We start from the raw sequence: 14,876 nt of genomic DNA on the forward strand, positions 1-14,876 counted from the left end.
CTCAACACAACAGCAAAGTCATTCTGTTAAACGGTATCAAATTATGTCACTCTGTTCAACAACCTCCGGTGGCTTGCCATTTTTAAATCAATAAAGGGCGAGGTTCTGTTACTTCTCTGACTTTGTTTCTTGGTATTCTCTCCTCTGTCCTTTTTTCTCAGCCTCCCTGATCTTTGCTGCTCATTTAATAAACTGGGCATATTCTTGCCTCAGGGCCTTTAATATGTAAGTCTCCCTGCCTAGAATTTTCTATCCCATATATATCTGCAAGGCTAACTTCCTCACTACCCTTAAGCATTTCTCAGGAGTTAACTTTTAGGTTGGTTTTTCTCTGTTTACCTATCTAAAATTTAAAGCCTGTTCCACCCATCATTAAATGATCTATATCTTACTCTTGCTTAACATTTTTGTCCTCATTACTCGTATACTGTGTATTTAACTTATTGTTTCCTTTCCCTACTAAAAGGATGGCAGATCATTTTCTTTATTGTTTCCACTAAGAATTCTTAGTGACAAGAAGAGTACTAGGAAATATTAAGTACTCAATACATATTTATTATATATATATATTTCCTTAGCATAATTTCTGACCTATAGTAAGCATTCAATGAATTTTATGTAATGTTACAATAAATAAAGTATGCTCCTGGGCTGTTACTAGATATTCCATGATAAAAAGATTTCCAAATAATTTGGAAATGCTGGATATAAATAAAGTTTTATTGATGTGTTGTTTTGTATTGACTGAAGGATATCTCTAAATTTTTATTTTGAGCATACAAAATTATAAAACAAGAATATACTATTCAGCCTTTTTCAGGCTTCTGTAAACACGGAATTCTTTTGAGTAAAGTTTCTCATAAGATTTGTGGTCCACTGATTGTACTCTGAAATGCTATTCAAGCAACTTTAGAGTTATATATAAGAAATAGGAGCACAGGTAGATATTTTTGTCTTTCTTTCATTTGGCAGTCACTGCTTAAAAAGTGAAGAAACTTGAGGCAAACATGCAATTGGCTACATCAAAACATTTCTAGGCATCATTTATGAAATCAGAAAAATAGACATATGGCAAGGGGTGGTGGGTAATTTGCGAAGACTAAAAAGAATAAGTTTGGCCCAAAACCAACTTTTTTTAGAAAAAATCAATAACTGGAGTTTAAATTTTAAGAGGGAAAGAAAGTACAGAGCTGGAGTTGTAAAATGGGCACAATATGGGGGAGCAGGAATAACCAGGGAGGAAGAGTAGTATCATAGATGATCAGTAGTACTGAAAACAGTAGAGGAGAGCATTGAGACACAACCATTTTCCGTACATGTGGACAGAGTGTGAGTAATAAAGTAACTTGAAATAATAGCTCATAGTAGTAAATGTCATAATAAAAGGAAGAAAATTCATTCTCCTCAACTTTAAGTTAGGGGGTACTTATGGGTAGGCCTAAAATATTAATAAGAAACCAACTTAACAGAAATAGAGGGGAATAATTAAGATGACTATGTAAATTAAAATTGAACAACCCATGCTTTTACTTAGAGGAGAGGATTGGATAGAATGAAGAAAGAATATAAATAACTATGCTGTTGGAAGTACACTCTAGGCCACTAAGACACTGGCTCATCAGCTCTGGAAGATGTATTCATGGTGAAGGACAGATATATCCTGTGCCCAGCCTACAGTAGTGAGTGATGGTAGGGGACTCACTTGTCCAGATGACTGTTGGTAACCTCTGCTAAAAGAAAAATCTGATAAATTCTGGACCTGCCTCCCTGACAGTTTCAGCTCTCAGGAGGCCAAAGAGGCAGTGAGAACTACCACTCTGAAATTAATTTTGACTAACGAGGAAGAACTACGTGGTGAAGCAGAAGTGACAGGCACCCAGAGAGAAAGTGACCATGTTGTTTCAGAGTTTATAATAGTCTAGGAAAGAAAGGCTGGGTGTGGGAGACCTAAATCATAGATACTAGTCAAAGAGATTTCAAAATATTTCAGAAAACATGGTCTCTGAAAAAGAAAATAAATGACTACCAATATAAAAATGTAAAGGAGGAAAAAATAGATGACAATTTCAACTTAAAAGTTATTATATTATTAAGTATATGAACTTTTCATATATACTATATATGCACACATATATATATGCATATTATATTATATATTGCATTAGCATATATAATGCATAGTGGTTTTGATTACATGTAAATTTGTTCATTAAACATTCCTGAGATATGTGTATATATGTATGCGTATGTGTGTGTGTGTGTGTGTGTGTGTGTGTGTGTGTGTATGTATATATTTGCTATTTATAAATGAAGTAATTGATTCACATAGAAATTAAGGGATTGAATCAAGGTCACTGAATGGCCAAATCGAGTCTTGTAACGATACCTCTTGCTCTTGAAAAAACTCTTCTCTTTCTATAAACAGCATCACCTTCATACAGTTTTATGATTACCTAGAGCTATCTTAGAAATAAAAGCAACATTTGCAAAATACACAAACGGATAACATAAAATGGTAGTAAATTGTCAAAAAGACAAAAAACTGAAATGAATTTGGGCTTATAAAAATGCCAAGGGTAATTAGAAAACAACAGCACTCTTAAATTTCTGAGAAGAATAAGATAAAGAACACATAAAGAGAAAAGCCTACTGCTTAAGAACAGATGGTGTCATGTTAATAAATACCAGAGAAAGTGACATCGTTCAACTTTACCTGCTTCTGTACTTTCATGCCAGGAAGAGGCTCTTGTAATTGGATAAGGTGGAATAAATACGATGCTTAGTAACTTAAAAATCAAGGAGAAAATAAAAGTTATTTAGTAGCTGTAGGCGAATTCACATTTCCAGACCAAATGAATTAAATCTCAGAGTAATAAAATAATTTGCAGTTGCAATTATAAAAACATGATTGAAGATCCTTAAATAACAATGGACATTAGAATTGGTATTAGGAAATTGGAGCTGTGACTAAAATACTCATATACCAAAACTGTAGATGGGCAAATCACTGGATTCTGTAAAATACAAACTGCAAGGACAAGAAGAGAGTTCTATGTAACCTTTGTCTGTATTTCTCAACAGATTCATGTAGTTACTTGAGAAAGGAGTGGCGATTGTTATTAGTCTTCCTAGGTTCTCTAAAACCATGATTATACCAAATATGTTTCAATTACTACTTAAAATAGTTTCAAAGAATTTTTAGATTGGTAGATCAGAAAATACTGTTATGGTATGACTCCAAATTTTTAGACATTTTATATGGTGGGGAAAAAGAAAAAAAATACTACACATACACAGAGGGAAAGAGACATATGATAAATAATGAAATAAATGGATTACACATTAAAAATTAAATTATTTAAAATCCTATATAAACTATTTCCCCAGGCCACCACTCATACAATGTGTATGAGTTCATGGTCATAGTTATCACTGACTCTTGGAGTTTTTCCCAATCTTACTCTCAATTTATATTCAGCAACTTTTTGAGATACCTGAGAGATATCTTATATAAACATGTAAGCAATTTTTTGTGCTTAAAATGTTTTTTTAATGCCTATAGCGCCTGGTATTCCTAAGTGATCTCCCATCCAAGTACTAACCAGGCCCGACCCTCCTTAGCTTCCGAGATCAGACAAGATCAGGCACATTCAGGGTGGCATGGCCGTAGACAACAACTTAAAAAAAAATTACGTTATTAAAATATAAACTGCATAGAGGAAAATTCCCAAAGTATAAATGTATAATTCAATGAATTTTCCAAAATTGAGCACAAATCTCAAACCAGGAAGCCTATCAAGAAATATATTAGCAGATCCCAGAAACATTTCTCATACCCTTTCCCAGTCACTACCCTTCCCCAGAGAAAAAATATCCTGACAGTTAACAGCATAAATTAGTGTTTTATGTTTTAGAACTTAATATAAATAGAACAATACAGATAAACTCTTCTGTGTCTGTCTTCTTTTGTTCAATATCATGTTTGGAATAGTCAGACATGTTGTTCCTAGGGCAATAGCTTATCTGTTCTTACTATCGTATAGTACCCCTTTATATGATTAGATTCATATATAAACAACAATTTATATAACCGTTGTACTATTGATGAATATTTGAGTTGTTTTCAGTTTTGACATATTACAAATTGTCTTGCTATAAACAGATTTCTACAAACAACCAATGCTCACACAATATAAAATATATAACTTCAATAATCTGATATCTACTAAAGAAATTGAATTCATAGTTTAAAAAGAAAGAAATAATTGCTCATACTCCTCCCCACCCCACCCCCCAATCACATGCTCTAATATCTTTGGTATTGGAGAGCTTTTTGGAAATAAGGGCCTGTATTTCTTTTGGTTTGTCCTTGTGACTTCAGGATGCTAGCTCTATACTCTAGACTGTGACACAGTGGTTATGTTTGAGTGGCAGAGTTATGTGTTAGAATACTCCTCTCAAGATCTGTGTTCAAATGTTTTGGATTACTATAGTGGCACTGCTTATGGCAGAACATTATGATCTTTTATGAACATAGCTACTGCTATAATCTTTCTCGTCATAAGAACTCAAAGTCAGTTATTGAGAAAAGGAAGAGATGCCATGTGCTCCTTGCAAAAGAGTCCATGCACATGTGCTCCCTGCAAAAGAGTCCATGCACTTAGTCTCTTGCATTTCCAGCCAGGAAGGAGAAAGTCTCTATTCACTTAAACTCGTGTAAATATTTACTAGAAGATGTCATAAGTTCCAGAACCATCAAAAATATTATACCTCTTTGGATTTAGCTAAAGCTTCTTCACAAGAACATATGAGAACAGGGACATTTAATTAATTTATTATTTACATTATTATAGGCATGTAACCAATTTAATATTTTAAGTTAAAAAGAACCAACATTCTGGTGTTTTGTAGCCAATCAGAACATTGTAGTGTTTAAGAAGACAAGATTTTAGAGCAAAAGAAATATGTGTTAACTTATTGAGTAGTTTTCTATTTCTGTATGTCATCTTCGAATCAAGCAAATGTAAGCAAAAGTATATTAGAATGACAAGCCATCACTGTGCAAACATCAAGGAATTCTAGGTGATGAAACATCTTTAAAGAGCATGAACAGATCAAGATTGAAGAAAAGTTGGAAAAGTTAAAGCTTATTTTTAAAAACAGAATGGAAACTCAAAGCTAAGACTGAACACATCTGGGGAGTTAGCTTTCCAGTCAGCAGGCTTCCCAAGAAAAATCTTAGAGAAAGATTAGTTGCTGAGGACAAGGCTATCAGGAAACTATTTTTGAAGGAACTGTGACTATCATAACAGAGCTTCCATCGTAGACACCTAAGCATCACAATTACATAAGTCCCTGTGGGGCCGAGAAGACTGTAAAATTGAGTGTGAGACATTGTTCTAAGAGCTTTATGTATCTATCCAATTATACTGATTATACTGTTGAGGAAATCAAGGCCTGGAGAAGATATACAACTGAGTGGCTGAGCCAGAATTTGAAGCTAAGCAGTGATATTCGAGACCCTTTTTCTAATTCCTCATGTGTCCTACATTCCAAATAGATCTTTATTTCTTCCTCACAGTCATATACCAAAAATATTTTCCATCCTGAATCAATATTGTTCATATGAGGGCCTTAATTTTCAAACTGCTCTTTGCCTTAGTAGGCTATTGAGAAAGATGCTTTCCTTGTAATAGACACTTGCTTTGTATCATAGGGTTGAGAGAGTGTTAAGAGAATAATATGAGATAAGAGATATTAAAGTGTTTTGTAAATTTTAAAGTACTAAGGAGTATTATAATGTAATTTTGGTCTAACAAGGGAGCTACTTTGAACATCTAGAAGAAGGGGTCCATTTTGAGTGAGTAGGTTCCTGAGAATAAATCAAGCTTTTGGAGAAGGGCAGGGACTTTCAGACTAAGAGAATCACAATCAGTTAATGACTAAAGAGAATGAGAATCCCATGGCATTGGAAGTTGTTCATGTTACATATTGAGAGGAACTTATTCATCTGAAAAATCTAATATACTAGGAAAAATTACTTTACTTCTTTTACAAAAAAAAAAATGAGGATGCCATAAATACAGAGGCTTATTTCTATTTCTACTGCATGTGCTATTAGAAATTAGGATTCCTTTATGAACTAGAGAACTTTTAAAAACCTTGCATTAGGATCAAGTAATTAAAATATACAACTAAACATAAATCATATGAGCTGAGATGAATTGGATTCAGTGTCTTTTTTAAGTACCAGAGCTGCTCAAGAACAAACTAATGACTATGCTGACTGTAGAGTGCTACTAACAGCTAATTATAGAGGTGATTTTGCAATTTAGCATTCAAAGACCTGAAATGTGAATATCCATGGGGCAAATAATTTATTTTATTTTATTTTAGCAGAGCTGCTGGTCTATCTTCCTGGAGGAAATGCTTTGGAGATAGAAGGTTGATAGGCAAATAAATTTTATCCCATCAGCATACCTTATTAAGCCAAGAAAGGAAGGAGGAAAGTAAAAAGCCTATTATCATTGATACCACATTTTGAGGCAGAATAAAGGAAAAGTATGCCTTAAGATATCTTTGAATTGTTTTCTTCCATACCTATTTGCAAATATATTAAAATGCATAAGAGCAGCTATTTTATGAATCAACTAATCAAAAGAATGGGCTTTAGTTCACTGAGAGTTGTTTTTTGTTCCTTAGTAAAAACAACTGCTAATTTCTAACCATAGACTCCATCCTTTTCGAGTACTTTTTCACCCTCAATTCCCATATCTAGGCAATTACTGAACCTTATTTATTTACTCCTGAAATAGCTCTAAAATGTATCACATTTGATGTTCTATTACTGCCACTAGTTCAGATAGAGGCCCTATTGTTTCTTACCAGTCATTTATCACTAGACTAATCTCTCCACCACCCTCTGCTTATCCTGACAATCTTTCCCATCATGCTACCAACTCATGCTCTACTCTAGAACATTCAATGACTCCTATCACTGATAAAGTACACACCCCTCTGAGGATATAAAGTACCTGACCTAGTGTGGTCCCGACCTCTCCAGCACCATAACATGCCTCTGTCCTACTCCAAGCTCTGAACCCATTGCATTTCTCACTATCTCCCAATCCTTAAATATGCAGGGACAATAATTATTTTTGTATTTTATACCTCTGGTTCTTACTAATTAGAATTACCTTACTCCATTAGCTAACTATTTCAGGACTCAGACTTCATATTTTAAACTAATCAGTCTCTTGATTTCCATCTTTAGTCACTCTTTCACAAAACCGACCATGAATCGACCACTGATTCGTAAGCCAGATATTCACTTTCACTTTATCATTTGTGCGACCTCTCTCCTTCCTATTCACATTTGGTATCTCATGGTACTCAGTTGTGTCTCCCTTCTCATTGTACTTACAGTTTGTACAAGGTTCATCTCAGTTGTAAAAACAGTGAGGAGAGGAACTGTGGCCCGTCACTTATCACTGGATCTATAAAGTGACCCCTTGGTGTCTTACAAATAGGAGATGCTCCGTAAATATGCATTAAATTGAAATGGCTTCAAGTGAGTACAAGAGAAAATAGGGATGTCATTCTTTTGGCATCATTTCTTATGCTATAATAAGGATTCCTTCTGTTTACACATAAAACAGAAGAGTTTAATCACCCCAGCAATCTTTAACTTGGTAATGAAGGCCATAAATTAATTTTTAAATAAAATTAAAAGAAGATGAGGTGAAATATAAACTAAAAACATCATCAGAATCTTCCCAGGAAACAATATTCTTGACACCAAATCATGACATTATGGGGCTCAGTTTTTATTTCTTTCCAGGGAAGCCCCTTGTTTTATGTCCCGAATAGCATTTCCCTAAATAAAACTGCATGAAACAAAATGCCATTATGATTTCTAACATTCATTTCCAGTGAAGTTCCTGTTAGGTTGCAGCTATAACTATGATGGAAGGGTGTGAGTAGAGCCCGCTGCAGTAATAACTGTGCCTTCATACATCAAACCAAGGGATTATAGGAGAAACATCTACATAGAACAGGAAGCTAACTGGAGGGGTAACACCAGGCTGGCTTTGAAACGTGATAGGAAATTATCAGAAAAAGTCTGTACCGAGGTTTGAAAAGTTAGAGTAAATGGAGGAAGCTTCTTACACATACAGTTAGGCATTCTATTTTTTTTTCCTTCTATATAACTGATTTTAACAGGTAAAATGGCCATCACTCTGTTAGCTGTTGATGAACCCCATGCAAGTGAATTTGTTCTAAAAGCATGCAAAGATGTTTAGTCTCTTGGATTCATATAAACCTCGAAGCTCAAGGGCAGGATACAGAATTTGCAGAAGAGAAACCTCTAACTATCTTGAATGAAATCCCACTGTCTTTTCTCTTTAACTTTAAAACAGATTCAATAGCTAAACCATATAACTTCAAATTATTAACAAGTTTTCAGATTAGTCCCTGATTCTTCTTCCACACTGCTACTCCTTTAACTTATTTAGTCCCTACTTGCCATTTTTCTAGACTACTATATTCACCTTCTAACTGATCTGCTTGCCTCCAATATTGACTCCATCCAACACAAAGATGTCACTGTTATGTTTTAAGGTGCCTTGAGAACCGTATCAGGCCCTGACTTTAAAATCTTTATGTGCTCTCCCCTGCCTAAAGAAATCCAGACTTTGGCAGAGCACACAAGACACATTAAAATCCAGCCTTCCAATGGCCCGTCTTCTTTACGCATTGCTCGTATCCCCAAATTTTTAAGTTCTAGAAACATCAACCTACTGTGTTTTTCCAGGCACACCATCCTCTTTCCTATTTCCTTGCTTCCTAACTGAGCTCCTCATTTCCACCACTACCTTTGCCTCAGTTTCAACTCTGAATGATGGTAAGAGAGATAAATTTAAATGAGTCAAAGTATGTCCTTCCTCTGTCTAGATCGTACAACTGCCCACCTGTCTCACCACAAAGCCAATGTTCTTACAGAAGTCTGAATTGCACTACAAGAACTTGTCCCTGGCTATCATTCCAACCTCATCTCTAATCACTCTCCCCTGCTGACTTGTTCCATGGAAATGACTAATAAGTTTATCTCAGAACCTTTGCACTTTCTGTTCCCTCTGCTCGGCAGGCTCTTCCTCCAGGTATCCTAGTCTACTCACCCCACTGTCTGCTAACCAAAGAGTGATGGTTAGCTGATAAAAGTGAAGGAGGAGATGCCTTCAAGGCTGGATTAGTTAGAAGCCTTTTGTTCTCCTGTCTTAGACCATGTTGACTGTCAGGTGGTTTGTGTTCTGGAGTCTAACCTCCAAGTGAATGTGCGTGGGGAGTTAAGGGATGGTTTAATCATGATGACCGGAAAAGGACACAAAGGCCTCCCAAGGAAGAATTGAGGCTACCTCCATGCTTGGGGACAGGTGAGCTCCAACTCTCTGGCAACGTGGACACGGAAGAATCGTCAACTTTATTTTTCACAATTCCACTCATTATGAACCTGTAGAGTTAGGAATTTCCCACTTATGATCAACCTGATGTTTCTTATCTTTTATTCAGAACTTAAGAGACAAGAAACAAATAAAACCTAAACATTGCAAAGTAATCTATTCTCAATTTATATCATGTTAGCATTAGATAGTATCATGTTTTTCATTGTAGGAACAGTTCAAGGACAATCAATAAGCAGTTAATCCATTTAACCACACGCTAAAGAACTCCATTATGGAGTCGGTTTCTGGGAACCATCCCCCAGTGTTAAGGCTTTCCCCATTTTTGAATGTTAGCTTTATGTCACCAAATTGACTAGTGTTAGGATTTGGGAACCATGAAAATCAAATGAAATTTTGGGCTTGAAATAACTATGGACTTCACGAAAACCAAAAACCTGCACAGTTAAAGTGGTTGCCTTTTTGATCTGTATAGAGGACCTCTCCAGACTTTTTTTTTTTTAATGTATAAATTAAAAACGAATTAACAAGCAAGCTTCCTTGGAAAAACCCTTGCATGTTGCTATTACAAAAGACAGAACATAGAAAAGCAACATGTTTCAAAATATCTGGGCTTTGGTTGGGTGGAGAGAAATAGAAGAAGGGTAAAGGTCTCCAAGCACCAAAAAAAAAAAAAAAAAAAAAAAACTACAAATCAAAACCAGAATCATATATGGAAAATATCCAAATATCTGAGAATCAAGTTGCTTTCAGAGTAATTTCTGTTTCATCCTCGATAAAACAAATGCTAATTTTGTTTTTAAACTGCCAGTACGCAAGGAAGTGATCCGAATCCCCTATACCTTTGAGAGATTTTCATCCTTTACATATTCCAATTCAACCTAAAATATCGTGCAATTGCCAAACCTCATATTTAAAATATGTGCTTATCATTCAACTCAGGGTAACATTAGCACACTGAAAACTGCATTCTAATTAATAAATCAGAGCCTTAACCACTGAAACATCATTCACACATATGAGATAGTAATAGTGAGAGCCATTAAAAATAGTAGCATGCTGTCACCCTTCCAGGAAATATGGAAATATGCCTTTTAGAGGGTTATTGGTCTACATTATTTATCAATGTGTGGCTTTAATATATGGATTTACTCAACATTGAATGAATATCATATTTCTCCTAGAAGATACAGTATTAATTTGTGATTTTGGACAAACTGTCAATCGGATAACAAGCCCACTAGGGGGGCATGCAATCAATAATTTGTATCTCGTGATTTCTTCCCTTAGGTTATTTTAGGAAAATATTGCTTTCCCATTTTCATTCTTACTCATAAGCAGAAAACAAGCAAACATGCAAATTACAAACAAACAAACAAACAAACAAACAAAAACAACAAAAACCAGTTTTGGTCTGGCTCTGAGATTTCAAAACGCAAACTACAACTGTTAAAACAGATTAGAACCTGGCACTTAAAACAAACACCCAGTAAAGTGAAATGAAGTGAAAAGAGAATAAACAAACAAAAGGATTGGTGCTTAGAAAAATTCTTGAAAGTATGAAACCAAGCCACTAGATTACACTATGGAATGAGGATGGGGGGAGATGCTCAAGTGGGCATCACTTTCTTCAGTCTTGGGTTTTGCTTCTTCCCCACTTCTCCTGTAAGCTTTGACTTAACATATCCACTGCCTTAAGCTTTAGCCTTAGCCATCATTCTTTCACTTGCATTCGTATTTCTCAGGCAGCTCACGCTCTTGTTGCCAGGGCTGATCTTCCTACTCCTGCATGCGTAGATTTTGAATCTCCCGTCTGGTGTTGCTCATATTATCTACCTGGTTCTTGCTCATTGTTCCTCACTTGAATGTATGTGCTTGGACTAGGCTACCTCTCAGCCTGCTTTTCTTTAACTTTACGCTCAATATTTGCCAGTCCCAATTCCACCGGTCAAATAACCTGCCCACCTCCCTCAGATGGGGTTTTTAGTAAGACTATTTGTTTTCATCTGGAACTAACAAAAAAAAAAAAAAAAAAAGAGAGAGAGAGAGACACACACACACATGCATGAGTAAAGGTCGCAGTTATTATAAAGTCTTTGCTTATAAAACCAGATTGGGGGACATGGTTTGGACCTGAGTCCACAACATGTGGGTGTCCTACTTTCTCCTACCCCGTACTCCTGGTCTGGGTATTAGGAATCACAGGAAGGAGAACTGAATTTGCAGCGTCAGGCGGCTTCTTACTGCATTCCCCTGCCCCGCCTCCACCAATACAAACAAATATAAGCTGAAGACACAAGTTAGGCAGAAAGACAATAAGAGATCTACAATCTTTGACAACTGATATAGCCGGACAGAGAAATGCAGAACATTGAGTATCAGCCTCATGCTCTCATCATCTCAGCAGTTCAAAATTTGTATCTTCCCATGTAACCAAATATGCAACAGCAGCAGTTTTTTTCCTAGTACTTATCCCAGAGGGTAGGAAGTATTGGAAGAAATTCCTATTTTATAGGCTTAGGACTGAATGAAGATAGAGATTAAGAATAATTTTCTCACACCCTCCAGACAAATTTACTTGATCTCTCTGCCTTCTTACTGTCTAGACATGAATGTGTTTGTTACTCTTGAATTAATTCCAACTTGAATTTGACCGCACAGATATTGGAGAAAAGAGATGCTCAAAGAGCTAGCAAGATTTCCTCTCTGAAGATTATAAACCTAAGCAGAGTTAAGACAAGGCTTTTAAGTCTTTCATAACCTCCACACATAGCACACATGCACATGGAGTAGATATTTCATAAGTGATGAAAAAAAGAAGGAACTCTGTGTTTTGACTTTTTAGTAAGTTTTGGTGGCAAGCAACAGTGACTTACTGAAGTTTATTTCAGTGAGAAACCAAGTGAAAGGATCTCAGGAAAAGCTGCATAGCTGGACTAGAGAAGAGTAGGAACCACAGTGAAGTGGAGCTACAGGAAGAGCAAGAATTATAGCAGATACAAGCTGTAGGTCTTCGGCCGAGTAAATGGTTTTGATGTGTGGTGCCTGGATCAGCAGCATCAGCATCACGTGGGGACTTGCCTGATATTGATACCCTGCCTACAAAGGTTTGAAAATCACTGCTCTAGTTTGCCATCATTATTTGGTATGACTCAGCTATTTTCTCTAGCTTTGCTTCTCTCCATTTTGAGAGAAGTTGCATTTTTATGACGACTAGAATTATACAAGTCCAGGGGAAAAAAATAAGTCGATGTTGGCCCATTTAAACCAGAAGGATCTACATTTCCAAGATCATAAAGTTATAGTGCAAATATTTTATAAATATGCTTTATAAGAAGGGATGTTTTTTGGTTTGTTCTCTCTGTCTTGTCTTCCCAAACAGTGTGGATAATTGAGAGTTTACAATAACTTAATACTGTGAGCCTTGCCTCCTTGTAACAGAAGGTATCACTTCTCCCACTGCAGAGGGCTGTCTCTGGAAGAGGAGCTGCCTTTGATGTGTAGAAGGACTGTTCCTAGGGGGAAGGATATTTGACAAGCACACATTTTAGAAATGTTTTGCAGGTAAAATTTTCATCCATAAAATTATATTAACATTTCAAACATGTGACCCTCCAGAATTCAAAGACAAAGTCTCCTGAGAGATTCTCTCTCCTTATAGAGAGCTATATTTTTTTCTAGGGCAGAGAGAATGTGATTTTCTCCAAATGCTTTATCTGTGCCCCTGACCTCCATTTCAAAGGAAAACCTTTAGCAAGCTGACGGGGTTGAATATAGGATGACAATAAAGGGAGAGCAAAGGTAGAAAAAAAAAATACTCTGATTACAACTTCTGTCTGGATCTGCATGGAATCATTCAGAAATTATGTAAAGAAATTATGATTCTTATGAAGCAGAAGACCATAGTTCTAGTGAAACTTCAGCAATTCACAGTCCTGCTTTGATGCTCTTCAGCACTCAAAATCACCCACTTCATTTCTTTTGAGTACCCTAGAAATAACAGGCCCATCCAGTGTAGGACTGCTTCACAGTGGCTGTGAAGCAACTGAAAAGAATGTCCTTACCAACAACTAATTCCCAGGAAAGTTAATGGGATTAGGAAGGGACACAGCCCAGGTTAAATGAACCAGGCTTAGTGAGTAGGGCTTGGAGAACTCTATAGGAAGGAGGCTGCTTGCTGTGTTGTTGCGTATGTGACTGTGTTGTGTATCTCAATGCCAGCTTTCAGTCTTAAACTTATTGCATTTTTTTTTTTTTTTTACTCAAGATTTTTGACATCCATTATGATAAACCTAGTTCGATTGAATTTAGGGTAAGAAAAATAAACACATTTTAAGTTTAACTAATAGAAAAGGTAAAATTCATTCTAATCATTATTACTAATTTACAACACTATCCCTTTCTGACCAGATATTCCCTTTAAGTAGCTAATGTGGTATTGTATGGTCTCAATTAAAAGCGTTGCTGAGAAGGCAAAATTATTCAGGTAGTACGTTAGTGGAAATGATCATTCTTGCCATCATTCACAGAGTGCCTACTGTGTGCCAAATACTGCCAGGAAATTTGCATATATTACTGCTAATCCTCATAACTGTGTGCTGTAGGTATTGCAATCTTTGGTGATACCTACTGGTGTACATGTCCCCTGGCTTAATTGTTTCCAGTGGTGCTCATTCACTACATAATTATTCACAATGAGCCCCTACCAGTTTGCCAAACACTGTTGGTGGCCCTGTTCTTGTTTATCTTATATCGTCACAAATAATAAACAGACAATTAAGGTAATATCTGCTAGGGATAATGCTACCTAGAAAATTACAATATGACAATGGACAGTAAATGAGTGACTACTTTAAAGGAGTGATCAGGGAAAGACTCTGGGAAGGTGACATACAAGCTGAGACTTAAATAACTAGAAAGAACTAACCATGGAAAGGACAGAGTGTCTTCTAAGCAAGGAGAGAGAAAGATTAGATTAATTACCCTAAATTAGAGATATCTTTTTGGATATATAATGGACAGCTAGATCTTAAAATACCCAAAACACGATTTAAGGAAAAAAAAAAATCTCCATTACTTCCCTCCTGACTGATTTTTTCTCAGTCCTCATAACTCAGTAGGAGGCAGCATTAACCTTATACATCAAAGGTCACTCCTCTTCCTGGTGATCAAGAAATTAACAGTTGTTAACTCTTTAGCTCCCACGGTTAATGCATGAGCAAGTCTTGATGTCTGGAATTCTAAAACTTATCTAAAGTCCCCTTCTCTCCATCTCTATCTAAAGTATTATCACTTTGACCATGAAAGATAAAATTGGAAACAATCCAGATGTTCATTGGGTCATTGGGTAAACAAAATTTTTATACACCATGGAATACTACTCAGCAGTAAAAAGGAGCAAACTATTGATACATG

General features: G+C 36.0%; 1 pseudogene; it reads right to left on the reverse strand.

Annotated features, from left to right (window-relative positions):
- Nucleotides 1–3,553: 3,553 nt before the first annotated feature.
- Nucleotides 3,554–3,672, reverse strand: LOC111741398 (annotated as a pseudogene).
- Nucleotides 3,673–14,876: the final 11,204 nt, after the last annotated feature.

The sequence above is a fragment of the Pteropus vampyrus genome, unplaced genomic scaffold, assembly GCF_000151845.1.
Source record: "Pteropus vampyrus isolate Shadow unplaced genomic scaffold, Pvam_2.0 Scaffold3, whole genome shotgun sequence".
Taxonomy (NCBI): Eukaryota; Metazoa; Chordata; class Mammalia; order Chiroptera; family Pteropodidae; genus Pteropus; species Pteropus vampyrus.